The following is a 15299-nucleotide window of genomic DNA, read 5'->3' as shown; positions in this document are numbered from 1 at the left end:
GGCTCTATGAGTGTGACATAGTAGTAGATCAAACGAGAATCTAACTGAACTGGGGAATATTTGTCTTCTAGCCTTGGCTTTTCTTGAATACTGGGAGCTTGTCTCTTGGGGATCAATGGAAAATCCTAAATATAGTTACTATATTTCATTTATGTAGTGTTCTGAGTAGATTTCCACTTTTTCAAAAGATATCTTCTCCTTTGGTTATTGCCAATAGTCAGTTTAAGTTTGTGTTTATTTTTGTCCTCTAAATTGGCACTGAAATGTTTGCTAATTCCTATTTATTCAACTGGGATGTACCACTGTGGATCAACAAAATGCTGTCCCCCCACCCCCGTCTTTCATTTTCAAAGGCAATCTCTTCTTTTTTGACAGATGAAGAAGCGTCCATAGGGAATACCGAAGGATCATTCATGAGGGTATTACAAGCTCGAAAGAAGAGCACCAGCACTGAGCTGACTATTGAGCCAGAAAAGCCATCCTCAGACATAAACGGCATTAATTTTTCAGCCTTCATGAATGAGCAGCTAGACTTTAATGATGAAAGTGATGTTATTAGTGCACTAAATTACATACTGCCTTATTTCTCGGAGGGAAATCTAGAAGATGTAGAATCAACATTATTACCATTCATTAAACTTCTTTTTTCAAATGTACAGTATGGAGATAAGCCTCTGGGTCATTTGAAAAACAGCACAGGGAACCCGTCTATTAAAACTGAGTCTAACAATTCAACTTACAAAAATAAATTGCAGAAACTCTATTTTCTGGAAAATTTGTTAGATGCAGAAATTCAAGAAAAAATCGATGAGGTTAAAAAGAAAGAAAAAACTGCTATGCTTGTACGTTCTAATCTTTTAGGTCCCAAATTTAAACGCCAAATCTTTCCAAAGAAATTAGAAACTGCCCGACCACAGAAAAAGACTCAGGGTGTAAAGAAAAGGCTGCTGAGAGTCAACAAGGTCCTTAAGGGCCCAAGGGGCATACAGAAAAGATACTTCAAAGAAGTGAGAGATAAGAGCATCAAGAGGAAACAAAATGCCCTGTCATCTGCAGAGAATGTTGCCAAAGGAAGACAACTCCAAAGACCAGCCCCAAGGAAACTGGAAAAGCTGCACATGGTGCGGAGGCCCAGGAAATTAGTGGGAAATGCCTTCAACACTAAGCCTTCGTTCATAAAGGAACATAAAGCAGCTGTCTCTTCTTTTCTGAAAAACTCCATGAGGAGATCTTCAGGCTCCACTACTCTCAAACCCTTACCTGAAGCTAAAAATAAGTCAAAAGACTTAAGCTACACTATTTTTGTTTTAGAAAATGCAAAGGCTAGAGTTAGAAATATGAAGACTTCTGAACCATCACGTTCCAGAAAAATATACCTCTCTCATAAACTTCGCTCTCATGTAGCCCACAGAACACCCAAGGCTAAAGTGAGTCCAAAATTCAAAAAGGAAACTTCAAACAATAGACTGATGCTTGCAAACAAGCCTCCATTCTCTGCAGTGAGGCGCCTCATAAATTCCCCCTCCCGGGAAGATTTTTCATCCTCAGGAGAAATGAATTCTCAGGAAAATCTTTTCCCAGATTTATATGCTCTTCCAGAATTTTCCATAGAAAACAGTACTGTAGAAAAAAGTACAGAAAATGTTTTTGAAGAAAATATTCCTACAGAAAACACTACTATGCCAAAAGAAACTAGCCCTGAAATCAATGCTGATAAGAATTTTTCCTCTTCACTTTCTGCTGTGACTGCAGACAACTTTATGCCAACTGTTAAACAAACTAATGAAACACAATGGGAATACCACGACATGGGCACTGACTTACCTGGCAGGCCCACAAGCTCCACGTTTTTGCCGTTTTCCTCACCAGGTGATCAATTTGAAATTCAACTAAACCAGCAGTTACGGTCCCTCATCCCCAACAATGACGTGAGAAGGCTCATTTCTCATGTTATCCGGACTTTGAAAATGGACTGTTCTGAGACCCAAGTGCAACTGGCCTGTGCCAAGCTCATCTCCAGAACAGGTCTCCTGATGAAGCTTCTCAGTGAGCAGCAAGAAGTAAAGGTGTCCAAGGCCGAATGGGATACAGACCAATGGAAAACTGAGAACTACATCAACGAGAGCACAGAAGTCCAGAGCGAACAGAAAGAGCAGAAGTCAAGTGAGGTGAGGACAACTCCCAAAACTCCAAAAACCGTTTGGGCTCTTCGTCAGTTTGGGTCATGCCATTAAGGCATCCAAGAAGGAAGACCAGGGCTCCTAGTCTGTACCTCGTCTTGGCCATGTCACTTTGGCAGACAGTGATCCCGCCTCAGTTTAGACAAGAAGTGGACCGAACACACAAACTAAATGAATTGTAGAAGAAAATGCTAATGGTGAGATTACGTAACACATTAGACGCGCTGTGTTCTCTAAGAACATAAGCTACTCACCTGGAAGGATGGGGCTTTAGAGCAGTTCAAGGATAGTTAGATGTTCTTGAGAATAGCTTTAAAAATACAACTAGCTTTCATTCATTCCATCTCTTTGTTTTAAAAAAATTTTTTTTCCTAGCTCACAAAAGAAGTCCCAGGATATGGCTATAACAACAAACTCATCTTGGCAATATCTGTGACTACAGTGGTAATGATTTTGATCATAATCTTCTGTCTCATCGAGGTAAGAACAATTAATTCAGCTTTCCCAAATACAGTCTGTTTTTTAGTAGAATCATAACTCACAAACAAAACCACTTTCCTACTATTACCTGATATTTTCAGTCATAAGTTCTGAGTTATGTTTTGTTCTTTTTATTGCAAAATATATGCACCCAGGATTATTTTTAAGGAACCTCAATGCAGGAGGTCTCTGGAATTGAAGCCAAGATAACAAGCCATTGCACTATTTTGAAAAGTTGAGTTTAAGAAGGCCAGGGTTGACATAATAATAAAATTTCTTAAATTCAAAAGTATGTCAGGAACTTGTAATCACCACTCAGTGCTATCATTCCACCACTGCTTTCTTTCCTTTGACTGAAGTGATGAAAGAGAAATAATATCCACCCCCATGGAGCTGTAAGTCTGTCTGGGAGAACGGGTATGGCTAAAAGAGAAGTGCTGTCATGTCCATTTACTTAGCAGCTTTCTTCTCCAGCGTGTAAGCGGTTGTGTAAATAACCTTCCGTTAAGGTACAGCAGCTACAATTTTACATCCAGATGCTTTAAAGTATGTCATATTTATGGTAGCCTCCTGGAGCTTGTCTGTTTATCTTTCATTCTATTACATAATGGTCGTTGCTTTTCCCAGCAGGCAGATGCTACCATTAAAAGAGCGCTTTCGTAAGCTGGCAGTCCTGACTCTACCAACCCAACCTGATTTTCCTTATCTTTTCTGGTCTCATGGCAGCCCTCCATTCCCACCAGAGGCTCCTCACCATGCCATAGTCACACCATGCCCAGCCCCACTTTTGACTCTGCCTTTGTCTAAAATTCCCTGTTTCTCTCTGCCCATGGAAGTCCTGTGAGTCTCTTCACAGCCAACCCAAGTTTGTCTTTCTTCATAAAGCTTTCCCTGGATTTCCAGCCTTTCTAGTCCTAATCCTTCTGTTCTTTTTGCATTTCATAGGGGCTAATATGAGTTAGCACCTCCCCTGAGAACTTAAAAATGTTGTAAATGTATTTTTAAAATGTAGCTCTCCAAGAAAAATACCAAGATTAACACAACCACAGAGCAGAGCAGAGATATGTAATGACCAAATGGCAACCTGCTCTATGGGACTTGAGGAAACCTGACTGGATGTATTAATGGCTAAAGGGAAACATGTCTATTTGCATAGAAACATGTCTAAAAGCATAGAAAAGATGAGGAAGAGATTAACATGGGCAGTGCCCATCCTAGCATTGCCCAAGAATAGAGATAGCATCTCAAGAAGCAGATGTAGAGAGTTGGATCCACTAGCCAGGATATTCCTGTGGGGGAGAGGGAGGGATCCAGCTACCTCAGGCCTTTCCGTTAAATTCTGGATTCAGCTGATACCTTTTGTTCTTACTCTGTTTCACCAAAGTAGCCTTCTGATTGGGTGTCATGGAGGCTTGTCTCTGCAGAAAGTAGTTCCTGCTTGTGTAGAACAGATGTCCTGGCATTCTGATTTTTGGTTAAGCCTATGATATTGATAATGTGAGACTGCCCCCATAGGGGGAAATGAGTTCTCTCATGGTGAGGACAGTGATTTCTGAGTTTAAGAGTCTGGGTACTAGCATGGGTCAGTTTAGCCAAGACCTCTGGGAAGTCAGTCATTGGCCATTGAGCAGAGTACCGTCAGCATCTCCAGGTGGCAAATCACTTTTCTGGAATTTCCATAAACTCCTATACTGCTTCCTTTGTAATTTAACCTTGCATTTGTGTCTCTATGCTCATTATTTCCTCATGCCATTTAGATGATAAACTTTTTGTGGACAGGGACCATGTGTAGTAGACAACAAGAGTGTAGTGACAGGGAAAGATGACTGTAGTAGGCAATAATAGTATCCAAAGGAAGAGTTGAGGCATTATGTCAATTCCACAGTGAGGAATAATGCAACCTAATATTATTTGAAGTAGCATACAAGATCAGTAGCAGACAGATCCATGTATTCTTAAGACTTTGAAATGTCACCTTTTAACGTCCTAATCATTCATGTTGAAGAAAATGGATAAATAGTAATAGAACAGCTGCCTAACTATTTGAACAGTTACCTATTCCTCACCTTAATGTATTTCCAAAAATGTATTTCCCAGTGTTTTAACTGTGCCTGACACCCACAGAAACCTTTGATAGAATTGACACCATTAGCAAACTTAGCACTGATTTATACCAAGTATAGGACAGTCTTCCATATATTGGGAAACATATATCGGCCCATATATTGTCTGATGTAATCCCCACAACTCTGTGAGGAGAGTGTTATCAGCCCTTTTCTATATGTGGAGATCAACTTAAGTCCCAGTGGCAAAAACAGAAGCAGAACACTTTCTCCTGACCATAAAGCCTGTGCTCCTTGTTCTACTGCTCTTTGTCTCCTTAAAGACAAAAACACTCAGAAATATTTGAAACATTGAAATCTGATGAAAACCACAGAAAGGATTGACATATTTAATAAAGAGAATTTTATAAATCAAAAAAGAAGACAAACATGGTAGGGGGGGAAGTGGCAAGAACTATGAAGAGGAGGAGTGTGTTGAGAGTCTGTCACCTTATCTGCCAATCCTCTGGTTTATGAAGTGTGGGTGTTGTTAGCCAGGCCTTTGTTACCTCATGGTATAAAAATAGTCTGATCTTTTCTTCTAGTACATTTACAACATTTGTTCATATTTTTAGTCCCTCCGGAATTTGTTTTGCTTTCTCATATAAATGAGGTAAGGGATCTCATCCACCCCCACCCCCAGACACACACACGCACAAACATCCATCCAATTGTTTTAAAATATTTTTATTGTGCGTGATTCATTCTTTCCTCACTAATGTAAACTACTATCTGTATCTGGACTCTGTTCTGTTGATGCAGTCATCTTTCCCTGTTACCAGCACCAGCATCATACTACTAAATTACGGATGCTTTATGACATACTTTACTAGGGGAAGCTATTGCTCTTTGATCTTCTTTTCCATACATTTCATGGCTGTTCTTGCATATTTTCACTACCAAATGTGAGTTGATGAATTTTTACGAACAAAACAAAGCAAAAATCCTTATCTTGGGATTTGACTAGTATTGCATCAAATTTGCAGGTTTGTTTTTTTTCCCGTTCCATATACCCCCTTAACCACTTCTCTTTTCCCTCCCTCTTAATCTCAGAAGCCTGGCTTCATCGATCAGCGTCTCCTAGTTCTTACAAGTGTTTTGCTTTGTCAAATTGTCCACTTTGTAAAGTCTAATTGTCGTCTTTATCATTCTGACTTGCTTTACTGTCCATAATTCCCTTGAACTTTTCCCATTTTTGATGTAAATAGAAACATTTGTCTTTCCTCAAGGCTCATTTATTTTGTCTTTCACAAGAGTTTTCATGTTACATTAAAAATTACATTAATATTAAAAATGAAAATTTTAAATGTTTAATAAGTTCTTACACATTTTGTTACATTCATTCCTAGGTACTTTGTGCATATTTTATTGATATTGCAAATGGAATATTTCTATTTTTTAATTAGTTTTTCATAACATATGTAGAAAAGCTACTGGAGTTTGTATATTGATTTCTTGATTTTGTATTTAGTTATCTTACTGAATTTTCCTATTACTTCCAGTAGAATTTTAGTTGATTCTCTTGGTCTTTTTAAGTTCTCCATTATTTCATATGTAAATATGTTGTTTCTTCCTTTCTAATACTTTGTTTTCTTATTGCATTAATTATATTTCCCCAACAGTGACAAATAGCAGTAACAACAGACATCCTACTTTAGTTCTTGACTTTAAAAATAATGCTGCTGTTTATGTTTTAGATGTAGTTTTATTCTTTTCCCGCTTATTTGGAACTATTTATTGAATGTTGTAACAAAGAATAAAATGTATTTACTAGCTGCATGCATGATCCTAAGTTAGGTACTGTGGAAGAATCACAGGAAAAAATTCCCCTGTTCTCAAAATAGTTGTCATAAGACCGAGAAAGGAATAAATAATGATTTTGGGGATAATGGTGATAGATAATCATGATCATGTTTTCTTCCAAAACAGGTTTATTCTCATAGAACAGCATCAGAGAGAGAAGATAAAGAAGGAAGATCAAGGTAAATACTAGTCTGGCAATTTTTAAAGTAGAATTCTGGAACTAGAGATTAAAATTTACCTGTTTCAGCCTTATTTCACAGTGAGAAAACCACCAAAGGCAGGAAGGATACTTAGCTATCCTAATGCTTTGGCCAGATTCAGCAAGATTAGCTCCCAGCCAAGGCAGAGTTAGGGTGGGACTCACAGAAGCACCTGCTGCCCCACTGCTTTCACAAGAGAGGACAAGCAGGGAGAAGCTTTGGTTTTTACCTGTCCCTGCTGGTAATAGACTGTGAACTACATTTTAAGTCTCAATTCAGGACATACATACTTTATAGGCATAGTTAGTTTCTAAAACAAACTTATAATACACACTGATTTTTTTTTCTCCTCTGTTCATATTCAAAAAGAATATTTTGTGTTTGATTGTGGTCAGGACCTTTAACCTGATTTCACGACTCAGTGACAGCCTGCGGTGTGAAAGCTAGTGAGCTAGATGACTTTGCTAGTTGGACCCAGGAATTTACCTGGTGTGATTCAACTTGTAAGATAAAGCAGCTAGGAAAATGGAAACACCTCGTCCCCTTCTCCCAGAAATGCCTGTGAGACAAAGCCCAAAGGGGACTGATAAAAAATTCCACTGGAGAAACTCTAGTACTTTAGACCAGTGCGGTAAATGCAGTTTGTTCGCTACAAGAGCACACTTGGCCAAAGGCCAAGAAGATGAGTGGGACTAAAAATTCTGCCTCTACTGCATGCCAGCCATACATAAAGTCTCCCCCACTATCTCCCATGAAGACAGTGTTTCCCCCAGAAACACTGGAAGTCCAGCATGCATGGAATTATTTTCAAGATCCCAGGTTTGTAGAGATTTTGCTCATTGTAATTATGGACTGAGGAACCCACTCATCCTCGTCAGACCAGACGTACACACGTGGGAAACATGGAAAGTGGCATGAATCACTAATTGTGTGTGTTCTTTTCCAAGGGGCTTCTTTGGATTTCTGCTGCAAAGGAGATGTTTATCGGAAAATGAGAATCAGGTAGCTTTGAGGAGATAAAGTACTGTTAGCTGAAGAAAGCAGGGAAAATGCAAAATTAATATTTTCCTTTCTATTTCCTAGGAGGGCTTTTTCTGGAAAAGGCGGCCACTTTGGCTTAGGGACATGTATAGACCCCTTAATGCCACACGCAAGAAAAACATGGCACAGAAGCTACATGACAAGGACTCTTCTGATGAGGATGAGATCTTCAAAAAGGAAACAAGGTGAATGATTGGGGCAGTTTAAAATGCTTATCTAAAATGAAAAGTAGGGCCTCCCCGGTGGCGTAGCGGTTGAGCGCTGGGTTGCGAAGCTGCCCGCAGCCTCTGCAACACAGGTTCAATCCCCGGCTGCTCCCCCGCCACTGGAGGAGGGTCCCACATGGCGCGCAGAGCTCTCCTGCTGCCCACTGCTCCCCTCAGCAGTGTCCTTGGGTCCTTCTGCCTGCTCTGCTCCTTGCTCTGGCTCTGGTGAATTCTCTCACCCTCCCGCGCTTCTGGCTGTACCCAGTGCTTGTATAAATAAATAAATAAACCTTAAAAAAATTTTTTAAAAAAATAATAATAAAATAAAATAAAATGAGAAGCAATGAGAAGTTTAACTCTTGGCATTATTCTTCTCATTCCAGGGAGATCCGTGACACTCCAACAGAGAAGACCGAAGAATCTACTGAAGAGGCAGGTGAGGAAAGTGAGGCAGCTCAGGAGACCACCACAGAGTGAATCCCATCCTGCCTTGGGCCACCTGCAAATTTTATTTTCAGATACTGGCTTCACAGCATTGCTTATAAAATACTTATTTTATCATATTAAAATATATAAATTCAAAACCAATTCGAGCCATGTGGCAAGGAATTAAAATGTAAATAGTTGAACATTTACATACAGATAACAAGGGCCACAGGGAAGGAAAGCTGAACTGGAGCTAGAATCCTCCTGGCAGCCAGTCCTTCCACAAGAGGTAATCTGGGCAAAAAGGAATGGACAGGAGTGTTTTTCCCTTGTTTCCCAATATATCCATGCCTAGGAATGAGAAAACTAATCCTTGAGTGGTGTAGACTAGTAAATAACAATCTATTCTCTCCCCCTTGGTTCACCAAGTATCAGGTATTCACAACATACTTGAGCTCTGACCCAAAGAAGATCATCCACTTCTGGTCCCTCTTATAGGGTCTTTGGAGTTGCCAGAACATTGGATCATGGAGCCTTCCCCATTGCGGGACTAAGACCTGTCTTTTTCCCAGACTCACAAACTCAAGCACAAATGTGTGCTCTGTCTCAGTAAGGGAGTTCTCCATCCTATCAAGCTAGGGATGGGGTAAAGAAGAATGTGAGAGCAGTAACTGCCCAACTTTGCCCTCCTGGGCCTTTGTCTCAGAAAACATATTGGTGGAGCCACTTCTCCTTCCGCATGTACGGCACCCCAGCCTGTCTTGATCCCTCTGAGTCTCAGACATGTGCTGCTCAGCTCCCCCAGCACCAGACCTACCCACTTCCTTCCTCACCCAGCACAGATCCAAGGCTGCATGATTCCAAGGGATAATGTAAGCACAATCTGCAGATCATGCAGCTTCCCCTACTCCTTCTGGAAAGAAACTTTAATCACATTTAGTAAGCCAATTAAATGCATTAGTGTGTAAAAGACATTGTAAATGTGCGAGATTTGATAATTTACCTAAATGGGCACAGATAACTGCCAGTGGTTTGGTAATATGCAGTGAAGAGTGTCCTGACCATGGGACAATAGCGCACAGCTCTGGAGGCACGTCATGCTGCCCAGTGATCTCGACTGGATCAACAGCTGTCAGTGGCTTATCTGGTGTCTGTCTACGCGAGGCCGGGGCCAAGTATCCTCCTGGTACCCAACCAAGTGACCTTCCAAAGTTTCTCCTTATGTGGCAACTGGTGAGCCAACAGATATTTACTATACTCGAAACACAAGACTAAGCAGTAGTAGTGACAGGAAGCAGCAGCAGCTCACACAGATTGCCTGCTGGCTTGGTGCCAAGGCTGAGTTAGGCATTGATAGTCTTATTTGGCCTAACAATTGGGGAAGATATTTTATGATTCTCATCTGACTGACAAGGAAACAGGCCTCAAAGAAGGTGGGCACCCTGCGCAAGCACCCAACGCCACACAAGCAAAGCTGTGAGGCAGGGTTTTAACTCAGGACTATTGGCCTCCACAGCCTGCTCTTACACTGCCCTGCTGCACAACGTGGGCCTACAGGGAAGCACAGGCCCTTGTTGCCATCAAAGAGCCGAAAACAATACTGAGGATGGGGCTAGTGGCGGCCACTTTTGCTTCCCCCGTTGTGGATCATGTATGGTACAAGGCCCTGAAGTCACACTGTTAGGCCACAAGGACAGAAACACCCCATGCCAGCTCGAACTCTGTAGTGAGAAGGGTTTTAATAACACATAATTAGGGGACTAGAATTGCCTTTTGAAGAAAGAATAAAAGAATTTACAGATATTTTAAAACACAGGAAAATAGGAACCACTCTGGGTATTTCAAGCAAAAATAAAGATTTTATACAAGAGCCTGGTGCTTATGATTGGAGAGGTGGTAGCAGTCTGGTAATGACAGTTGGGGGTGGCAGGATTGCACCACTACCCCTCGGCTTACTTTACCATGCCTAGTTTCCTTAGACCCTGAGTTGCTGATGCCACTCGAAAGTAAGGGAACTTCAGGAAACCACTGCTGAGGTCACTGCAGCCCCACACCCCCAAGGCTGCCAACTGGTGTGGGCATGTGGAATCCAATGCAGCCCGCATGTCTGCTACTGCAGAGGGGACAGAATGACTTCCGCCTCTTTTTCACATTTCCATGAGAACATCTTATTGGCAGAACCCTGCTGGCCAGGGAATCTGTGAAATGTGGTTGCTGGGCTTCCAGCACTATCAGCCTACCTCATACACAGGTAGAGTGAGAAAGCCCTCCATACTTGGTGGGATCCTGGCACCCTACTCCTTTTTCTGTCGCCTTGCGGATGTTCAAGGCTTTGTGAGAGGGGGTGGGGGTGTCTACATGGAGTCACATGGTAGAGTGCCATCTAAGCCAGAGACCAGAAAAGGTATTGTCATTTTAGCTGAGCAGCTGGTGAGGTACTGGGTGCTGATGACGCAGTCATCCTCAGAGGTGACTAGAGAAACTCTTGGAGTTGATCCTTTGGTGTTAGGAATGTTCTTGCTGGAATGAAAGTTGGATGGGCTGTAGGCAGTGCAATGTCAGAGAAAATGTAGCCCCACCAAATTCCCTCAGCTCCACAAAGCCCTCAGTGGAGAGCCCTTTAGCCCCTCTTATCTCTTTGGCCTCTCTCACCAGGACAAAAGCAAAAACCACCCCAGATGCTTGCTTTTCCCAGCAGACTTAGTACTCCAAGGGGAACCACTGATAGCCATGACTAACCCTGAAGAATGTCACCATCACCAACGAATCCCATGCACGGGCATATGGGAGGAGAGCATACTTTAGGGCAGTGACTCATGGTAAGTTGTTTCCCTCAGTCCCTAAAAGGGACTCTCCAAGCAATCTCAGGCTTAGGCTGATAAAAGTGGAACCTCAAGTTGTTGAGAGGTGTGGTTGTTATCGTATATACAGAAGACTCTAGAGCTTATTTGAAAAGGGGTGGCCCACAGCTCTCTGGGTTGGGTTAGGGATTACCTTGCTGAGTGAACAAGATGTGTACAGTGTATCCGGTGTGCTTCTCTATGCTTTGCACTGCCCAACACAGCTACCTACACGTAAATGTGTCCAAATGCCACTTAAACCTAAATTCAATTAAATTCAATCAACTTTAAAAGTCTTCTCCAAAGTCACACTAGTCACATGTCAATGCTTAGCAGGCACATGCAGCCAATGAGCTATACTGGACAGCACAGACGCAACGCTGCTGGATGATGCTGGTATAGAATGTCTAGAAGGACACACGAGAAACTGAAAATGGTGGCTGCCCTTGGGGAAGGAAACTGGGAAGCTGCAGCACCGCATCCTACTTTGTTCATTTTGAAAGTTACATCGTGTGTTTGTGGAGGTGTTTAAAAGACAATTTTTTTTTTTTAAACTGGGAATTAGAACTCTCCAAATAGGGCCCTGTACCAGGACAATGGTTCCCAGGAAATTATTTTGCAATCTATGCAAAATAAAATATAGTGACTTCACTCTTTTCCCCCCACAACTTAAACTTTTAGCTCCTTCCAGGCTCCACCTCTGTGCTCCTGCGAGCTCACAGGCGACAGAGGGAAATCAGTAGTAGCAAAGGGTGGTAAAGGGAAAACTCAGCTGCTCCCAAGTCCTGGTTGGCAGCTTTGTTCCTGTGAAATGTGTGTCACCGACTATGTTAATCCACATGAGTAAACCGCAGCCACGGGTCTCACTGGAGAGGGGACTCCTAGTTCTGTTGCAGCTCTGCAGAACACAAACACCCTGCGCCTCATCCTGAGCAAGTTTGAGAAGTGGTGTAACTGGGGCTCGGGATGCTGCTTGTAACCTGCATCTGGGCCAGTTCAGGTGGCAGTAGGTGTAGGGGCGCCCTATACCACCAAATGGTGCTTTCAGGTGGAAAGCGAACAGCAGAAGATACCCCTGGAGGGGTTGTTTCTAAGCCGTGGCCACAGGAGGCCAGGTGGCCGGGGCTTCTTGTGCACGTGTGCACCAAGCACTGTTTTGCTTTTGTGTTCTCAAGTATTCCAATATGGTCTTGTAGGCAACTGGGAAGGCATTTTGAACTTTGTTTTTTAAATTTCTTTGAAGAAAAAGCCCCAAAAACAAAAACAGAAAGGGGAGAAAGCAAAACAAAATACTCACTGCCACCCCTTATACCTCCTTCATCCTTTCTCCCACCCCCTACCCTCTTCGCCTCTAGTAACCTCAGTTTGGTTGTCAATGTCCACTAGTTTATTTTCATTTTGCTTTCTCAGCTCATTTAGTTTCCTTATATCCCCTACATATGGAAATCTCCGATATTGGTGTTTATATTTCTGGCTAAGTTCACTTTACCTAATCCCCTCAAGGTCCTTCCATGTTACTGCAAGTGGGCAGTATTTCGTCTTTCCTTATAGGAATATTGTTCCATTTGTATATATGCACATCTTTATCCAATCACCTGTCAGTAGGTAACTTAAGTTATTATAATCAATGATGAACCAACTACAACTATTATATCGCTAACAGAGATCAGATGATGAAAATGTATGCATGTTACTGATGTCTTTCATCTACCTTTGGGGTAGAGCTTATTCTCAATTAATAGATGAGGAAACAGATTTTTGGTGGGGTAGGGAGGAGTGGGCTAAATAACTTGCCCAAGTTCACAAAGATAATGAGTACTCACCGATTGTTATGTTCCAAATGAAAGAGGTCCAACTAAAATAGGCTTAACCCAAAAGTGTCTTACAGTACACGGGCTCACATAAGAGGGGAGCCCACGGGCTTAAAGCTACCTGCATCTGGGGCTCCAACAACACCCACCCCAGCCTTTAATTTCCTGTCCTTCTATTTCAGTGCTATCTGCCATTATCATATCCTCAGATATCCTCAGCATAGGTAGCAATGAGTGCCTGTAGCGGCTCTTTTATTCTGCTCTGCCTTGTGATCAGCGTGGGGAGGACTCATGTCCCATTGTTACAGGGCAGGGAGAGGGGCAGCCCAGACCCCACAAACCTGCCTGCTCTGAATGGGTTCTGCCATCCACCGCACCAACACAAAACATGAGACTTTAATGGGAAGGAACTTTAATACAGTTAGAAAATAATACAGGAAAGGAAAAGAATACAGTTTCTAAATCAAGCACCCAAAGTTACCCGTCCCATCGTGGGTTAAAGTTCACCCAAGCAGGATTGGCCCAGAGCAAGGCCCCAAAGCCTGCCACAAGTCTAAAGCACCTCCCAGCGGGGACCCACAGAAAAGGATCAGAAACAACCAGACAAGTCTGGGAGGAAAAGAGCAAAATCGAAATCAAGACAAAAACCGCCACTGTCCTCTCCCCACGGGTCTCTCACCCACATCTGTGTCATCCAGTCCATGACCAAAAGGCAAGCGCAGTTTCTTCACATGTCTCTCAGCTCTATGTGCCTCCTCCAGGTCTCCTTCTGCCTCTCCATCCTGCTTCCTTTCTTCTTAAGTCTCCTCTGCAGCTTCTTCTCTCCCTGCTCAGATCCACCCAAGGGAGGGAAACTGGAACCTCCCCCTTTCCTGGGGACCACCCTGTTACACCATGACTGCAAAGATGATCATTAGTAACCCCAACAAGCCTGCCAGCAAGCATCTCAGAACAAAGCCTCAAAATCTCTCTGATTGGCCTGTTCCTACCATGTGTCAGGGAGGACACTGATTGGCCAGCCATGGTCACGCACACTGAATCACAGGGAGGAGGCTCAACTCAAGTTAGGAGAGGGTCCCGGTACCAGAAAAAAGGGAGCTAGGTCAGGAGGAGTGGCAGATCATAGACTGAAGCTAGCTGGAACTAACTCGAAAGCCTAAACTCTTGACAGGTTTTCACATGTTCATAGATGCCGCTGTGTTAAATAAAACACACATTCATTTAAAAGCAGTGCTTCATGGTGATTTTTCTCCATTTAATAGCTACTAAAGGTATAACTAACTACTGTCATGAAGAGGTCCAGAGACCATTCTGGCTTTGAACACTAGAAAGGGATTCTTTTTTTTTTTAAAGATTTATTTATACAAGCACTGGGTACAGTCAGAAGCACGGGAGGGTGAGAGAATTCACCAGAGCCAGAGCGGGGAATAGAACAGGCGGACTGACGAAATACACTGCTGAGGGGAGCAGCGGGCAGCAGGAGAGGTCTGCAGGACCCTCGCCCGGTAGCCGGGGATTGAACCGACGCTGCAGAGGCTGCGGGCAGCTTCGCAACCCAGCGCTCAACCGCTGCGCCACCAGGGAGGCCCTAGAAAGGGATTCTTAAGTGAGGATATGCTTCAGCCAAGACAGCAAAATGAGAAGGGAGCCAGGAAATGAAGTCCCAAACCAGGAAGCCAAGGGAGCTCCAGCGGGACAGCTGTGTCATGCGCCCAGGGGGTAACTAGAACACATAGCAGAGAGGCCCTGCGGGGAACTGCTGCGGGCACTACCTACTGGAGCACAGGTGAAATGGGGTAATGGCAGGCAGCACTGAAAGACAGAGAAATTAAATGCTTGGGGGTGGGGGAAAAGATGTAATCAGAGCACATTATTAAGCTCTGTGGTGAACAATATTTACAATAGCCATGATTCTGTAAACGCTGTTAATTAACTGAAAACAGTGTCCTAACCTCAAGAATGGACTGGGAGTTGGGGATATGAAAGAACTAACCCTTTGGGGAGGGTCCTAGGAAGTCAATGGACAGGTAATAAAATGGTTTAATCAAGTAGAAGTGCAACAGAGATAAGTCCCAGAAGATTCAGCTAAAAGTGAGCCTTTCCTACCCCCAGAGCACCCAGGCCCAGTGAGGCCTGGGTGATGGGCTGGGCTCAGGAGGGTGGGGGGTTGGTGGAGGCAAAGAACTGCCATGGGTCACTATGTTTCATCA

This window comes from Talpa europaea (assembly GCF_964194135.1).
Source record: "Talpa europaea genome assembly, chromosome: 7".
NCBI classification, from domain to species: Eukaryota; Metazoa; Chordata; class Mammalia; order Eulipotyphla; family Talpidae; genus Talpa; species Talpa europaea.
Note: the sequence above shows the minus strand (reverse complement) of the source record.